This window comes from Formica exsecta, unplaced genomic scaffold (assembly GCF_003651465.1).
Source record: "Formica exsecta isolate Colony F162 unplaced genomic scaffold, ASM365146v1 scaffold201, whole genome shotgun sequence".
Classification (NCBI taxonomy): domain Eukaryota; kingdom Metazoa; phylum Arthropoda; class Insecta; order Hymenoptera; family Formicidae; genus Formica; species Formica exsecta.
This window is the reverse complement of record NW_021849308.1, coordinates 2,570,010-2,586,351: the sequence shown is the minus strand read 5'-3', so window position 1 is coordinate 2,586,351 and position 16,342 is coordinate 2,570,010. Positions and strand designations below refer to the sequence as shown.

At 39.2% G+C, this 16,342-nt stretch overlaps 1 protein-coding gene across 5 annotated transcripts in view; it reads right to left on the bottom strand.

Annotated features, from left to right (window-relative positions):
• LOC115234611 (CUGBP Elav-like family member 4) overlaps positions 1–16,342 on the bottom strand; it is a 714,297-nt gene that overhangs the window by 127,206 nt on the left and 570,749 nt on the right. The window lies entirely within an intron of this gene.

Sequence of the window (16,342 nt, the reverse complement as noted above, 5' to 3'; positions counted from 1 at the left end):
ATTATTATATGTAAAATTATATTGTATTAATTTATAATTGTTATATGTAAAATTATATTGTATTAATTTATAATTGTTATATATGAAATTATATCGTATTTATTTTTTATTATTATATGTAAAATTATATTGTATTTTACAAATTTTGAATGTTATATATTCTATAATTTTATATATTGTAAATTGTACATTATACATAATATATATTATAAAGTATATTATATATATTATATATTGCATATTTATTTTATGAAACAAAATAATTTGTGTTTCAATTAAATAATTGTAATAAAAATTTTACCTCCTCGATGGTATCTCCACCTTAACGAAGGCATTTGCCGGGTGAGGAGGTTTGAGTACTCTAATGAACCTAAGAACTATGCCGGCGGTAACATATAACGTTTTCAAGTGAAGCAAGTTTGATCGTTCTGAGACCGATTAATGACATCATATATTAGCGATACCGTTTTGATTATTAGGGGTACTTAAATTATTAGATTAATCAATGAAATACTTCAAGTAAGCGTTTAGTTGATTAATCAGGGCAAAGAATCTTGTGCTTTAAAGCCAAAATAGCAGCAAAGACGGAAGACTTTATATTAGTTATATTATTAATGTATCATATATTTATATTAATCAGATTCTCTTAAAATTTATTTGGTCAAACATATATTCATAGTAAATTGAATTTAATCGCTCTCAAAGCCATCAAATTTGCTTCATTCGAAAACGCTAATAGTTACCGGTAGGGTCACCCATGCCGGACAGGTCGAAGGGGAGTTAAACATATATTCAAGATAAATTGGGTTTAATCGCTCTCAAAGCGATCAAACTTGCTTCATTCAAAAACGCTAATAGTTACCGGTAGGGTCACTCAGGCCGGACAGGTCGAAGGGGAGGAGTCAGACTAACGTAATTATTATATATTTATTATATTAATATTTTTAAATAAAATGGAAGCAAAAAAGATAGTAATCGATGTATATTCATCCTACTGTTATATATATTAACACACACACATATCGATATCAATATCACATTTTTGCGAGTTGCATTTGCAAACCTCGAATGATTTTCGTATCTTCGAATTAGTCTCTCGAAGTATCGATAGCGCACACGCGCCTATAACCAGTTTCAGCGTGTCGTTTTTTTCCTTTGACGAACCGGCACGTGGAACGCGGTCCTTTGGCGCACGGCGCCCCAGGGTGAAGCCGTCGACGGCCGACAGTGTTGTAACGACGATGAATTAGCTTCGTTACGATATCACGGCGGTCGGATACGATTGTACGCCGCGGCGACTGGTTCGCGAAATTTCCGGATAACAGGGAAACGGGGGGATAGGGAGGCGATGAACGGGGGCGGACGGAAGAAAACGTTCGCGTCGCGCAGCAGGGGTGAAACCGAAGGGCCTGCCGCGTGGATTAAAGCGTAATTTCGTCGTCGGTTTATGCGACGCGTAATTGTATTGTTACATCCCTCTTATGTATGTAAAGACGGCAACGGCAGTTGCGGCCAGCACGCGTCGTCGACGGCGGTGGCGGCAGCGGGCTTCCGAGAGCGGTGAGTTTTAGGGGGAATTTATGTAGTTGGATTGGATATATGTATGTAGTTGAAACCAGCGTTGACGCGCCGCTCCTTCTCGTCGTAGCCACCGTCGCCATCATCATCGTTGGACCGGAATTAATTTTAAGTTTTAATGGAACGTATCGCGCGCGTACACCGCTCGCCTTTGCCGGCGACCTCTTACTCTCTTGTCTCGGGCCGAGAACGCCAACAGCCGGTCGCGACCAGACCCGATTCCATTATCGGCACTGAACTTTGCGATACTCTTCGACCGCTAACCAGCTTCTCGGCTCGCAGTCATATATACAACGGGACCACCTCTGCCGTCAAATCCGAAGGTAGTTTGAGTTTCGGCCGAGTTAATCGCGCGTGAATACCACAATCAAGGGTGTACCTTATACCGTACGCCCGCTGCCCACCATCGAGCCCTCCCACGAGCTTCGTGTACCGAAGCAAACTGAGTTAGCTGGCTTTACGACACGGTTTGTCGCGACCAGAATGTTGTTCTCATACAGAGATCCGAGTTTGTGTGACCTGTGACTTTCATTTTGCATGACCGCTGTTTTCTTTGCGTTCTACTCGTAGCATGCAAAATATATGATTATATTAAGATAGCAGATGGTATCAAATAATATGTTTTTCGAAATATGCGTTGGATATATATTTTTTATAAAATGCTGTGGCATTTATTAAATTCATATCATATAGTCGTCACAAGTGAACTTTATCCAAAAATCGATCCATCTGCGACTCGTTGAGTTTAGAGGATAAAGCCGTGTAATTAAACCTTTAACCCTACGACTACCTAGGCGCATTAAGGGAGCACCGGGGAAAGGATTTAGGCTGTTAATCCCGTTAGCGAAGTTCGTTACACCGATCTCTCCTTTCCGGCGCCTTTTCACCCACGGCCATTTGATTTGCCGACTACGACGTCAAAACTTTTCTCTTTATTCTCTCTCTCTCTCTTTTTTTTGTAACATATTGGATGAAGTCAAAGTCTCTGACACGATATCGAAATACTTTGTCCTTTTAATTTTGCTGCTATTATATCTTTGTGAAAAGATTTTTCGTTAGAAGTTAAATTTTTTTATTATGTCACGTATATAACATAATTTTTATAAATTGATTCTTCTTCCTCTGAAATCTATTACGACTTTTACAAATAAAAGATTTAAGACACACGAGAAAAACTTTGAATTCTTCATGTTCGGAAACTTTTGTTTTTTATTTTCTTGAAATTGAGAAAAATGTCAGGGACTTATTTCGCTTTATCTTACGACGATTTTATCTTTACGGTGACATTGCTATTTGAAATAAAGTTCAAGGCTGTAGATATTCGATGAGTTGTTGAAGCGAATTTGGGACAATTTTGAACGAAGATGGTCGGTCGAGTGCAATATAAATATCGTTGACACGGTTATCGCCAACTTAGCATTTCAAATCTCCAATGTTAATTCTTGAATGATGAGGACGAGAGCATCGAAGAGAGGATCGAAGCGATGACGGTGGGCGATGTTAATCGAGTCCTCGTGTTTATCCTCGTGCTTTCTCTCATCCAATTTCGGGTATCGTGTTTCGCGTCTCGGTAGACGCGCGAAGTAATAAGCTCGAGAATATCTGGAAGCAAAGTAGCAATATTTCTCGCCGGTAGAGGAGGAGAGACCGCGCGCGTTGGAAATATACCAACTTTCTCGAGAAGCTGTCGCCTCCCCGGAGATTTTGCTTTCGCGATGATAACCTGTTTACTTCTATATTCGCATCGTTAAAAAGCGCGAGGTATGTTTGCGAGAAGTCGACATTTCACGCGCGACGATATGTTGGAATAATGGAATGCCAGTTGGGAAATTAAGCACTTGCTGTTACGTTGTTTTATTAAGAACTCCTCTCCGCGGACTATGTTTCTCCTTCTCGTATTTATGCGAAAGAGAAATAAAATGAAAGTAATTACGTGGTGAATTATTACGAGCATGCATCACATCGTAGCAACGAGATACAGAAAAATGCGCCGCAAGACTGACTTCATTAAATTCCTGTTTAAATATTCGAGAACCAGGAACGTTGATTACGTCATTCCGTACAATATTGCCAGCTTGAGGCGCTATATTTTCTACCACTCACGGAAGAGGCTTCTCGAACGCCTTGACTCACCCTCGGGTGTTTTCGATCAAAGCTTCGCTCGCGACGACAATGGAACGGATATTCACTGTGCGAAAGTGCAAAGAGAGTCCGCGCGCTATATTGCGGATCGCCTTGGGCGTGACTTTGAGAAACCCGTCGATCTGATCGTACACGGCGTATTTGGATATTCCCACCGAGACATCTCCTCGTGTAATAAGGCGAAATTATTGGCGAGCGCGCGACCTTTTCGAGTTGCGTGTACATGCAACGCGAACCGTCCTCGAATTAACGGGACATTGTTGCTGCCACATACGCGTATTTGACCGCCCATCTGTACATTTATTAACGATGCAGATTTAATTATACAGTACAGTGACTGCCTCGATATGCTCCGTTACATGCGGAATAATCTCGCGTGGAATAAATTTGCCCGCCGTGTTTTCGATGCCATTTCGTTAATCCCGATCGCGCGATCGGCAATGATATTTTTCGCGTTAATTTTCAGTGTGCTTTAAATATATTTTGCGGCGGACAAACTCGCAAACTCTCGTCGAGTATTATTAAATTAAAGTCTCAACGGACGGCTGGCGAAACTGCTCTCGTGTGCGCTCTCGAAAAAGAAAAAGATGTATTTCGTCGGTCGCAGCGGATTGCCTTCCGTCGCATCCGTCCTAGATGGCCAGGGGGCGTTCTTCGTATCTGAGATATTCAGTGAATGTATCGATTCCCGACTAGGTATTCGCAATGGGGTCTTAAGGAATTTAATAATCCGGCATCGGCAACTTTCTAGGGTGCCCTTCTTTGCGGGCACCGGCTGCGTCGTAGTATTCCGATTATCGATCGGTAAATAATTCAATCGGACGTGAGTAATTGCTCTCCTAGACCCTTGTATCCTCCTACGCCGTTCGCCTTTCCTCGCTGTCATCGCGTTACGTAAATGATTTGCCACATTTAATAGAAAAATGATCTTTTAATGATCAATTTATCCCCCTGGTTATGTATGTGTTGTGTTTTTTTTTTTTTTTTATAAAATATCACTCGATCAAAATATAACGTTACAATACGAGCATTAATAACGTTTAGAGAATCGGACGAGATTCCCTCGCGAAACAGGCTTCTGGTAGACGAACAGAGAACGTGACATCAGTATAAATCATTGTCTGATGTTTAACAGAAGTGGGTCAAGTTCGTTGAAGACGTTTTATCTTAGCGCTTGAAATTAAGCGAGTCATTTGCCACTCTCGATTGCATTTCCTATTGCATTTCCTCCTCCCGATTCAATTTCAGCCGAGTTGAATCGCCACTGTTCTACGACAATATCGAAAGTCGCATTTTTCCATTTGTCTGGCGGACGTACGATTTGTCGTCGACCGCTGTCCAGAGTAAAATTCCCATTGCTGTTTCATGTAGCGCCAACTGGGAGAACAGCGAGAAAGTTCACCGCGTTTCACAGAAAGTATATCAGGTACGTTTCGTGACAGCAGTTACAAAATTCCGTCTTCTCTCTGGCGAAATATGTGCAATACTTTCTGGTAAAAATGTCCTCGTTGCCAAGTTTTATTCTTTTAACAAACGGGTACAGGAAAAAATTTCTGATGAAATCCCGCTACGCGATGCAACATCACCGTTGAAGGAACAAAAATATGAGCGCAATATTTAGTTGTAGGAAATAAATATATCCGTGTGATTATATACATTTGCGGTTATTAAAGAAACCATCGTTAACTACGTGCTTCTCTCTATTAAATTTTTCGTCACTGTGAATTAACGAGTCGCGCAGAAATATTGCATTAAGATAATGCAAACGCGCGACGCATAGCAACGAATAGCAGGAAAGTGAAAAGGTAAGCAAAGAATACTTGCGACTAGCGGAAGTAAGCGGTAAGGACAGAGCGATGCGCCGCTGTTTACATCGCTGTTGCTTAATCCGTTCGTTAAATAAAGATCCCTGCAGAAACGTGCCGAGGAAACTTGTTTATCGGGTCCTTACGAAACGTTCCGCGAAAGTGTTTTCCGCCGCTCTACAAAGTCTCGTGCGGTCGACCACGCGCGATATAATTATATATTCCACTATTATATATATATATACCACATCTTTATCTAACGAGACACATTTCGCGGCTTATTATTCTCATATTTCGCGGGTAACGAAAATCGTTGTATATATCGTAAAGGAATAAAAGGAGTCTCTTGCTTGTTATAACTCTGTGTCAGCCCTTCAAATACATGATAAATGCTACGAAACTACAAGGAAAACGTATTTACGGGTCGGGCAAGGCGCAACTGAAGGGCATTATTAAAATACATTGTACTGCGGGACCGAGATCGAGAGTCAGAGTGGGAGTGCGATAGGGTCCGTGGGACACTGATACACCATTTGGGATCCTCCGGGAATACTAATGGCAGATCGTGGATGTTTAGTGCGTTCTTACAGTCGGTGCATTATTGATGCGGCCCTGAGTCGGCTCGAGGGCCGAACAGAGGGCCATACGACGACAGTAGTGAAACGGTGGCTGTAGACCGCGGGTGGCCCTTTCGAGAATCCACATCATTTATGCATGTGTATAGGAAGCCTTTTCAAGGATAAGAGACGGCACAGCGCTCGTGGTCCCTTCACCTACCTACGATATATATGGCCCGAATTATCTTCATTCGCAACTCTGCGCCAAAGATTCGAAAAAATTATTATTATCGAATCTCTCAATCTTTCAATCATTCGTATTTGCTCAGATATATACACATGTTGAAAAGAAAAACGTGCGTTTGCTTATCAACGCGCTTTATATATTACAATGTTGTTGATATTTTACTCCTATTTACGACAATCTCTAAAAGATTCTTCGATTGTTGCGAAGAATCTCATTTTTCAAATTATAATAATAGCTATATCTTCTGCCAGACTTCCGGCTTTTTTGGTTTGCTCGATCGAATGAATCGGTCCAATCATCGTATGAATAACGATGTCTTATGCCGCATCGATGGTGGTAGCCGTAGAATTCGACAAGAGCGGCCTTGGACCGTAGCCAAGGCCGTACGCTTATCCTCTTGGATTTTCTCTCTATTTGAGAACAAACGGAACGAAACGATGCAAGTGGTGTCGCTGGCACGACACGCCGGTGCAACCACCAGTTGCTACCATGCTACCAGAGCGAGGTCGACCAGCATAGAGCGAGAGAAAATGAGAGCAAGAGAGAGAGAGAGAGAGAAAGAGAAAGAAATAGAGAACACGAAAGAGCCTTGAATCTGTAACGTGTACAGGCGCACAAGCTCACATTTTATATGTATGCGATGCTGTAGGCCTACGTAAATACATAGTTAGTTTCATATCGCCTGTTGCATTCGTAAAGTGTTTCTTCGCAAGGACCCTCTATTCCTTCCCGGACGCACCTTCAACGATGACAACAAAAGTCTTGATAAATTGCTTTCGCGCGACAGAATGAGTCATCGTTTTCAGTCGTTCATTTTGCATGTCATACAGTACGGGCTTATATGTTACGAATATCGAAGAAAATGGTTTTTTCAAATTAGATGTCCGGGATCACATTCGGTGATATGCAATGATTTATCATTATTTAGAATTTTAATATATGCAAAATATAAAATTTAGAAAAATAAAAAGAGTTTATTTTGTACAATAACAAAAAAAAAAATATTAATTGTTCATTTATTGAATAAAAAATTAATTATAAATAGATATACATGCAGAAAACATAAACAACAGATACATACAATATACATAAAACGAACATAATATAGATAAAATAACAATGAGAAAAAGAGGACAGAATATATCTAGAATTTGATGCACCGTGTATACAAAAGAAATTTCGAATATCTCAACAGTTTTTATATAATAAAATTTTTCAAATAATACAGACGTTCGTAGTAGGATAGACATTCTATATTAGGATTCTGTAGAATTCGCAATCAAAGTGTGATATCAAACGCGATATTGCCGCTTAGTTCCTTCGCAATATCTTATTTAATCGAGATCCCGTTCGCAGCTTTTTACGGTCGGTGTACTCGAAGAGTCCGACAACGATTTTGCGTCGTGCAAGTTGCTCTCGTCGTTACCTGGTCTTGAATTCGAAGCACGATGGCGCGGCGCCAACAAGTGGTCCATATACCAACCGGCAATTCGCGTCTATCCAAGCTACGTCCTGATTCTACGTGCTGTAATTATTAATCAATATTACAGCGCTCTCGCATGCGTCGTATTATGCAAAATGTCCATAAATGTGTTTTGTAATACGAACGGAGCTCGTATTGTAGCGCATTCGCGTATTACTTCGGCTTTGCAATCTCTTGGAAAGCTTCCAAATTATCGGATGTAATCGCTGTAAAACCATTTATTGCTTGAAAAATCTTCATTTGTGATAACAATGCATATTCCGATATCGCATCGGTTTACGCGATATAAACACCAATAAGTTTTAATGCAAAATCATTAACATAGGATTTAATTACGGAAGATTTAATCTCGGATTAAACGTATTCATATGCGAATATTTAAAATACGAATTTTATCATTTTGTGCTGCGAGTGTATAATTTTATCTCGCGATTTAATCTCAACTAATTCAATATGCGTATTGATTTGCATGTGCAAAATAACAGATATATGGCGCATGTCTTAGTTGCTTCGGACCGAAGTAACATCGAATACTGATGATGGTCGGGTCGTTTCGAAGTGGCTTGAGGTTAGAAGTGTGGGTTAGGTCTCTCTTCTCATTAAGTTGAGTGTTGCGTGTTGCGAGGAGACTCGAGGGGTACTCAGTACCCCGAAGTGCAGTAGACACGCCAGCCGGCGCTCACCCTCGAGCTACAGGTTGCTACGGAAGATTGGCAACTTAAAAAGCGCTTTAGCGGAATAACGGGGTGAGTTTCTCGATTAAAGCTGTCGGAACCGAGCACAAGCGGCGACCGAGCACGAAGACGTCTACAAAGAAACGAATCCGCTGTTTCATCAGAGGAATGTCCGATCGAACGATTTTAGAAGTCGCCGACGCTTCGCGCGTGGTTTTTATGCTAAACTTTGTAGAGTGCTTTCGCGACGGAGCAGCTCGCGATCGTTATCGCAGTGTCCCTTTCGTCTTCGTGTGCAAAGGAAAAGGCAACAAAATTGCAAAATGTCGACATCGTAAAAGACGACGGTACCGAGAGACGGATTGCTAAATCGAATTTCTTCCAAGGGATGAGAGCATCGAGCGACCTCGGCTCTCAAGATCCGTCTCCGAAAGGGAACGGAGGGTTTTAGCAGGCACATGGGTATTAAGCGTAGTCGGAACACCTTCTAAGTGCTGGTAAGTATAGAGGCCCGAGAAGCATAAGAGAGAAAAGAGCTCGGTATGCGAACGTTTGCGCACGTGTGCGCGCGAGGACTTCCCAGAAAGGGAAAAAGAAAGAGGGATGATGGCCTTATTTCATAACGACTCTCCTTGCTCAAAGAGGGAATAGGTAGGAGGTGCCACAAACAGTCAGATGTACACGCGTCTTTCCCTTGTACAGCCGGTATACGTTTACGACGTGCATTTCCGGCACACACGTCAGACCGTTTCCGTCTCGCAAAGACCAAAGAAAAGGTCGCGCGCTTCGCAAATGTCTCCGTGGCAGGCGAGGAAATGCAAGGTAGATTCTCTTTACCAAATAAACTCTCCGCTTCGTAAACGTCACTATGTCCACTCTAGTGCTCTGCGAAAATATATATTTTCCTCTTTTCGTATAAGCAACGCGTACATTTTTCTCAGATATCTCGGGAATTGTTAAAACTTCTTTGACGCAAACACGATCATTAATGACATAATGACTCTGTGACTAATATAACTTGGTGAATCGGTGAATAATATTGCGCGTGCGGGTGTTCGCTATACTTTTACGTAATTTTGCGAAGAAGCTCGGAAAATATGAAAGTTATATCTTCGTTTCTCTTTGGCAGCGTTTATCCTTTTGTTATTTTTTTTTTTTTTGGAATTTTATTTCGAGGCCACGTTCTTTTCTTTTTTTCCACCCTGCCGCGCGCACCTCGAAAGTACCATCATTACAGTTCAATCACGCTGCTTTTTTTTTATACGGATGCGCTATTCAAAAAGCGTCTTGGCGTTTCGCTTCACCTATCTCGCTTTTATACGTCCGCAGGTGGGTATATGAATTCTACAACGGCATGATAAAATTGCTTCTGTGTCTCTGGCACGTCTACTTTATGGGATGCTAACCTGTTTCATATCGTAGTTCATCCTCCAGGTAATAAGGTACTCTCTCTCTCTCTCTCTCTCTCTCTCTCTCTCTCTCTCTTTCTCTTTCTTCTATCGCTGGCCGTCGTGTATCATCTTTTCTTGCAACATTATTTCAGTGAGATAAACCATGCAATTATTATAAATAATGTCTGAAATAACCAGATTTGTATTTACTTAAACGTATATGTTACAATAATTTTCCATCCAAATTATTACAGAAATTTCTGCGAAAATATAAGCGAATTTAATTAAATTTCAGAATGTAATTATTTTTAAAATTGTATCGCGCGGAATTAGCGTCGAGGATATTGCGTGCTGCACTTTAGGAAAGACAACCGCAATACGCCCGTAATGCACATCAAACGTGAACAAACACGATTGCGGTTTCAGGCAGCACCACGTATAGTGAAGACCTCGGCACTTTGGCTTGACGTTATGTAATAGATCAATATAATTGAAAAGAGTACAGCTATATATAATCATATATACACGAAACTATTATTACTAATTCGTTAATATGATTACGGTAAATTGATTCGTACATAAAATATCCATAATTATTTCGATCTTTTACATATGATGTCATAAATAAAACGTTGTATATTTTTATTACGTGTTCTCGATTCGAGAATTGCATCTAGTAATTGTTCCTCGAGCGGATTTTGAAAATAAATGCTTCCTTTTTTCGTAACTCGCGTGTACCTCACAGAGCATTCTCGGATAGCGTTGCGAAAACGATTTTTGGACAAACGCGTTGATAGCTAGCTCTAGTTAAACTTCCTAAACCGTCGTCAATTAAGTTAGAGTTCGCTTCTCTGCCAAACCTGCTGGTGAAACCTGCGTCGCTTGCTTGTCTTGCTTGCATCGAGTTTGGACTCAATTCGGAAATTGCGCCCGATGACGCTCGCCGCTCAAAGCGGTACTCACGAAAATACGACGGATTTTGTCTGACATTGTTGAAGTTTTGTTGAGCCGCGCGCTTATGTATAGAAATACGCCGTGGTATTTGCGCTGTTAGCGCTTCGAGCGCTACTTTGCCGGTACAAAACTCTCTCGCGGCCAAATAAACATTTATACGAACATTACGTGAATATATTGCACTGCAACATTGCGCTCCCGCGGTTCGCCATACGAGTCATGCGTTCGCGAATCGATGCTTGGCGATGAATAATAAGCCCTCAAATGCCCTCGTATTATTAGCGAAAACGATAAATCGATGCACTTTATATCGACATTTTAAAATTTACGGTGATTGTGACAAGCATACTTGAGCGTAGAATGGATATGAGTACGATCGTTCATCGGTAACAATGAAGTCGCTTGTGCGAGAGAAAAGAATCGACGTTTTGTTGTTGAAAAAGGAAAAAGAAAATCGGTTGCATTGATTGTGACGTCATGCGCACGGAGTTGGACACGTCGAAACGCCAACCAATGAGAGCCGCTCTCCCCCGATCGGTTTTGTCGAGAGAATTTCGTTTAGTTAATCGGTCGACGCGGTTCGATGTCACGTCCCAATTTAGCCAAGTCTGGTCTGAAAAGCCAAATCCGACACGGCCTCGATAATTGGAAAAGGATATTTCTGAATATCCTCTGCACTAGAGAGTGATGCGCGGTATCTTCTGTGCAGTTAAATTCTTTTCATGCATTACGTAAGCCTCTTCTTCGTTTTAATCAAACGTTTCGTGTTAATCAATAATATGAAATTTTTACATTTTTCTTTATTAATTTTCCAACATCACATATGAATTTATACAATAATTTCGAAATTATCATACAACATAATTCATACATAATTCATGATGAAAAATTAATAAAGGAAAATGTAAAAATTTTGTATTATTAGCATTGAAGATTTGAAATAATTGATTAAAAGAAGAAGGCTTACGCAATACGTGAAAAGGATTTTAAATGCAGAGAACCGCGCACACACGTCACTCTCTAATGTAGACAATATTCAAAAATATCTTTTCCCAATTATCGAGGCTGCGTCCGATTTGGATTTTATATTATCTCAACTTTTTCCTTATAATAAAAATGTATTCGTTGGTACTGAAAAGAGATCTTGATATTCGATATGTGTCTTAAATATTAGGTCTACCGGAAAGTTCTGTCCGTTTTTGGAATAAAACAAAATACAAATTTTTATTACCGTCAATAAACTTTATTAAATAATGTAATTGCCATTATTCGGAGAAGTATTGTCAGCAACTGGATAATTTAAATACAGCAGTCCAAGAAAAGAGGCCGGCGATGTACAATAGGAAGAACATCATACTGCATCATGATAATGCCAGGCCACATGCTGCTTTGGATACTCGTCAAAAAATTGCAGAACTAGGCTGGAAAATTCTGTCGCATCCACCATATTCCCCGGACTTAGCACCCACCGACTATCACTTGTTTTTGTCCTTACAAAATTTTTTGAGGGGCAAAAAATTAAAAAATGAAGAAGATATCAAACAAGCACTGGTTCAATTTTTCGCATCAAAAGATAAAACATTTTTCGAAAATGGGATATACAAATTGCCCTCACGCTGGCAAGAAATCATTAATAATAATGGCAATTACATTATTTAATAAAGTTTATTGACGGTAATAAAAATTTGTATTTTGTTTTATTCCAAAAACGGACAGAACTTTCCGGTAGACCTAATATAATATCGGTAAATATGATATATTGTTGGGAACAGAAAAGGTCGCGGGAAAATCAATACGAATTTTACCACATTGTCAATTCGTTATGCTTTAATTATTCCGCGACGCGCAATCGCTATCGGACAAAAAAAAACATTCGGACGGGAAACGTGATAATTTATAGCGAGCGTAAACGCAAAACGTAACGAGACTTTTATTATTGAAACCTAGGGTTACACAATTCTCCATCCCACTCGTTGCCGGTGAAAAAACTCCACCGCGTCTCTGACTTTAAGCCGACGGAAGGACGCGCTTTAATTGGACTCGTTGAAAGCGACACGGGACAATACCTCATTGCTATCCATTATTCTTTGTCGGATTATTGTTCGTTGCCTATCTTCAAGCTCGCGGCTCGAAACATGCGCGTCAATAGCATTGCTCTGCAATTGGCGCAAACGCATAATCACGTTTCGCCTCGAGAGAAAGGAAAAAGAAGTATTACGTAATTAATTAATCATTATACAATCTTGGTTGCTGTTACCAACAAGTACTATTTCAATATAGATTTAATGTAATAATAGATTCCATAGAGTTGGTACATAAATTATTTGATTTATTAAATATTTTATGTGTTCTATTTTCAATTATTCCGGATTGTTCCCCTTCGAGATGAATCAGCTTTCATGATGCAGAGTCACGAAGAGGTCGCGATCGTAATTTCGGTCGAGACAAGATCGTGAGAATCCCTTAGGTTAAATCTAATCCGAGCAGGAGGAAGATTAATGGAGGTGACGTTACTTGTAGTTCGCGTTTGCCCGTTTGTTCCTTCGAAAACTAAATGTCGACCTCAAGATTGAAACAAGAATAAGGCGGAAGAGAATCTTGGAAACATTGATGATGACTCATCTTTATTGCTCATATTAATACCGAGATCCTTAACTATACGATGATTAATCTCGCGATTAATCGTATCACTTTTTTACGAGCAAATGTCAAACAAGACGAATGTATATTTCGAAAAATATTAATGACTAATTTTATCAAAAAAATAGAAATAAAAAATTAAAATAAAATTGGACAAAATAATTTGATTGTGTCATAAATTATAAAAATTATATCGATTGTTAATAAAATTTATTCTATCGTAATAAACACGGTCGATGAAAAACATTTTGTAGAGTGTCAAACGCATAATGAAGTATCTTCGATGATAAGAAATATAACGACGTGAAATCTTACAAAGGTACGAGACCGAATTTATCAGGCGTCGCTTCGCGAAACTTCGTTTTTCGTGTCGAAAAATGTTCTTCGCGAGCAGGTAAAGCCGTCCTTTTTGATTACGCGGTTTACGTTCCGAATGTAATTAAGGTAACGAATATCGCGCGCAGGAAAGATGGGAGCGTGTTTCGTTGTCTCGACCAGTTTTTGCTCGCACTCGAATGTCGCCTCTTTAACACAGTAAAGGTCTCCAGGAAGACAGGAGTGACTGAAGAAGGAAAGAAAGAGGAGGGAAGAGAGTAGGGCGAAAAGAGAATCGAAGTTCCCGACAGCACTCCGTGGGACCCTCGGGGCCGCGCTTAATTGGATCGAATCGAGTCGAGGCAACGACGAGGAAGAGTCACCGCTCGTACGCTCGTTTCGCGTCTTAAATTTCAATTATTTCGAACTGCGATCAGAGACCCTTGGATCAAAACGTCGGTTTATTTGTCGTTAATAAAACACAAACGCTTTCCTTCTGACTGGACTGAGATTAATTGGAAAAACTTGGAGCGTTTGAACTCGCTAAAATAACTAACGTTCGATTCCAGATTATACCTCTGTTGTGAGCGATATCTTTAATGTAAGTTCTATCTCTTCTTTTTTTGTGATGCGAGCAAGAGAATTTAACAATAAATAAAGTTAATTGGAAAGATACTTTTAAAGAAGACAGATTTTTTTTTTATATAAATTAGAAAATATGTAAGAGATACACGGAGAATATTTTATATTTATATATACACACACACTATATTTATGCATTAATATAAAATTGATCACTTACTGTGGAAAGAGACGTTTAATTTAAAAAATAACAAATAAAATAAATTAAATAAATTGTAAATTACTCATCTCACAGTTACTCCTCGCTGTCGCCCAATGCCTCTCTTTCCCCTCTTGCTTCTCCTTTGCTGCCCTTTTATGACACTTTTGCATGACACTCACGAAAACACGGTTAATTACGATCACGGGCGCACTAATTGGTGGAATACGACGATCGCGTGACACTTTACAGGGCGCTTCCAATGTATAATCATCGTGCGCGACACGCACTTTATTTCATTGATGAGAGAACAACGTGAAAATTATGGCGCTCGAAAATTTTGCTATTCAAATTCACGCGTCACTTGCTGCGGTGACATTTAACAGATAATATACACTTTCGTTTTACAATTACTCACCTGGTATTATAAAGTTTGGAATACGAATTAAACATAAATATTCAAGGATTGTGCAATATTCAAAGATATAGTTAAGTTTGTCGACTGTTTGCACGACTAATTTTGAATAAATTTTGCGGGATATGCGTTTTGACAAATTGCAACGATGGATTATAGAAACGCCAAATTTATTATGCGCGATTGATAAATATTAAAATGTAGGATTAATAACGCAGGAAAAAAAATATTAAAATGCAGGATTAATGTACTTATTATAATTGAACATATCGCGACGCTGTTCGATCAGCCTCGTAAACGCAAACGTTTTGTTAATGACCGTAAATGGCATTGGCGACTTCACTTTGATATCGCGCGATATTACGCGAGTCGAGTTAATGGCTAGTTGAGAGGCAATGTACCGTCCCGAAATATATATAATCGAAATTCACGATATTGCATGCGAGATACATAATAAATCCCGCGAAATAAATTATTAATTAACGGTCGATATATCATCGGTTTTCCTTTACTTGTATTATTCGATCCGGTAATCGTATATTACTCCCGATAATTATAGGCAAATAATGCTTAAATCGGTGAAAAATTTTAAACGCGGTATATATTCATATCTAAATAAATTAAAGAAATAATTATCGTTTTAAATATTGAGAAATAAAATAATAATTACCCTTCCCTAATGCTTCATTTTCTTCTCGTCCATATTTTAGAAAAATAAATTGGTAGCGACATATTATCGTAGTATTTTTCGAGACACGATCGTGAGAAGTACTGGAAGACGTCAAATGCGTAATAATTACAATTATTGGTTATTAGTTAGCGTGATTCGTATGAACATTGCGACGACAGCTATTTATCGAAGCAATATTTCGCGTAATATATTTGGAAGAAGAATCTCGGAACGACATGAGATGGAAATTATAAATTGTTTTGTTATGATAAAACAAATAAGTTAATTTGTTAGTAATTGTAAAATGTTTACGGGCATATAATGACTTCTTTAAATATACCTCGAATATATTTTGCCTCGCGCTGTAATTTGAATTTTTCGCTTGTTTTCAAATGTAATTAACCCATCATTTTCATATCAAAAATTTTGAGTAATATACAAACCAGGGTAAAATAATTCACATAATGAAAAGCCCCGTGATATATCGATCGTTTATTAATATAATGCATTTATATATTCCGCGGTATTTATATATCGCGTGTGCAATATTGAATTTTGAATGACGTATTTTTGGACGGCACAACGGATCTTTTGACTAATCATTTACTTGAATGGTATCGCACGATATCAAAGTGAGATTGTTTGTGAATGATATTTTCAAGTTTTTTGATGATTAATGATACATGTCGT